Source organism: Poecilia latipinna, unplaced genomic scaffold, assembly GCF_001443285.1.
Source record: "Poecilia latipinna isolate Pla-1442-1.1 unplaced genomic scaffold, P_latipinna-1.0 Scaffold320, whole genome shotgun sequence".
Taxonomy (NCBI): domain Eukaryota; kingdom Metazoa; phylum Chordata; class Actinopteri; order Cyprinodontiformes; family Poeciliidae; genus Poecilia; species Poecilia latipinna.
Genome location: NW_015112936.1, coordinates 59,715 through 61,550, shown reverse-complemented (window position 1 = coordinate 61,550; position 1,836 = coordinate 59,715). Strand labels below are relative to the sequence as shown.

At 46.1% G+C, this 1,836-nt stretch overlaps 1 long non-coding RNA gene across 2 annotated transcripts; it reads right to left on the bottom strand.

Annotated features, from left to right (window-relative positions):
* Nucleotides 1-1,430: 1,430 nt before the first annotated feature.
* Nucleotides 1,431-1,707, bottom strand: LOC106949025 (uncharacterized). Of its 2 annotated transcripts, none has more exons than XR_001425306.1 (3): nucleotides 1,626-1,707; nucleotides 1,506-1,580; nucleotides 1,431-1,462 (listed from the first exon to the last, which is right to left on the bottom strand). It is a non-coding gene; the product is annotated as an uncharacterized LOC106949025 (long non-coding RNA). The 2 variants fall into 2 exon arrangements; XR_001425307.1 differs by having other exon boundaries at nucleotides 1,506-1,601; nucleotides 1,641-1,707.
* Nucleotides 1,708-1,836: the final 129 nt, after the last annotated feature.

Sequence of the window (1,836 nt, the reverse complement as noted above, 5' to 3'; positions counted from 1 at the left end):
CACAGTTCGCACACCAATCTGCATTCACTTACATACATTGTCCTCCTCCTTCTGACATACATTGTTTTTTCTGAGTGTTGATCGCGGTCCGCTTGGAATAACTGAATACTGTTGATCTGGAAGGCTCAACGGTATGTTGCTGTAAGCCAGGTTTACGTTAGGCAAAGAATGGCACAGTCCATCTCTGCAGAAACTCTCAGCCTCAGATGTAACAAATCCACTATCTTATCCAATGAGCGGACATTAGCCAGAAAGAAAGTCAGAATTGGTGGCTTCCTAGGCACCAGTTGGGTAACATGCTCGCCCCTTTCCCCTTTTTCTGTTTTGGGGCACAAACTTTTCTTTTGACCGTTGGTCCTGGCACCCTTCTCCGAGGAAGAAAAAGTACAACAGATCTTGGCAAGAGAGAGACAGAAGCTCCATGACATCTTGGAAGAAATTGGCAGGATGTCCCTTGAGAGTCATTCACTGAAGAAAGCAAACGAGGAGTTAAAAATTGAAGTCATAAACTTAGAACAAGCAGCATTTGAAAAAGACAAGCTTGTTCAGGAGAAAGATGAAGAATTTAAAAAGCTGGTTGACATAAACATAACTTTAGAAGAGGATAATGCCACACTGGAGAAGATAAACACTGTCATGCAGAAGAAAAACACTGACTATGACAAGGAAATCGCCGCCCTGAAGCAGAAATTCAGGGCTCTGGAGCAGGAGAACATCAACGTGATGCTGAAAACCAACACTCTCGAAGAGAAAAACACCGCCCTGGAGGAGGAAAACTCTGTCTTCGAGCAGGTAAACTACCTCTTGGAGAGTGAAAACACAGTTAATGTCAAGGAAAACTCCGACCTGAGGCAGGGAAGCAAGGATCTGGAAACGAAAAACACCGCCCTGGAGGTGAAAAACAACACCTGCAGCAGGAAAACTTCATCTTGGAGGGGGAAAACAAAGTTTATGCGGAGAAAGTCTCCAACCTGAGGCAGGAAAGGAAGGTTCTGTATAAGAAAACCACTCTCTTGGAGAAAGAAAACAGCACGCTGAAGGAGGAAAACGCCGCACTGGAGGAGAAAAACACTGCCCTGCAGCAGGAAAACTCTGTCTCCGAGCAGGTGAACTACCTCTTGGAGGAGGAAAACACCAACTTGGAGCTTGACGTGGAACAGTTGAACAAAAGGCTGAGGGAATTAGTGGAACAGCAAAACCAGCAGCCATCTGATGAGGAAACCAACAAAGACAGCCATTCGGTTTCAGACCAGCCACAGAAGAAGCCACATCCATTCAGACGTGTGATCGGAGGCATCTGCAATATACTTCTGAAAATATATCAAACAGGCACTCTAAGGTATTGGGTTGAAAGATGGTACTTGTAAATAAAGAAGTGAACCTCCAGGGGTTCAAAGCGAGTCCTATCCAACCTCCGTGGCTTTGTAGCAAGTCCTGTTGGTCTCCGGGCTGACCTCTAGGGCTTCATATAGAGTCATGTCTGTCTACTGTCCTACCTCCAGAACTTCGTAGCGAGTCCTGTTGGTCTCCCGGCCTGCTTTTGTGGCTTGGTAGCGAGTCTTGTTAGTCTCCGGGCTGACCTCTAGGGTTCATAGCGAGTCCTGTTATTCTCTCTAACCTCTAACCTCTAGGGTTCATACTGAGTCCTTTTGGTCTGCGGGCTAACCTCCAGGGCTTCATAGCAAGTCCTGTAGTCCATCCAAGTCGCATTGCGTTTTTTTTTTTTTTTTCCGTTAAAATGTGACGTTCAGGGACTTAAGGTGAAAATCCAAGCAATAACGTGACTTATGTGTCTGTTGTCACCCATCGCCTCCCCCTTTACTCGCACGTGGAGCT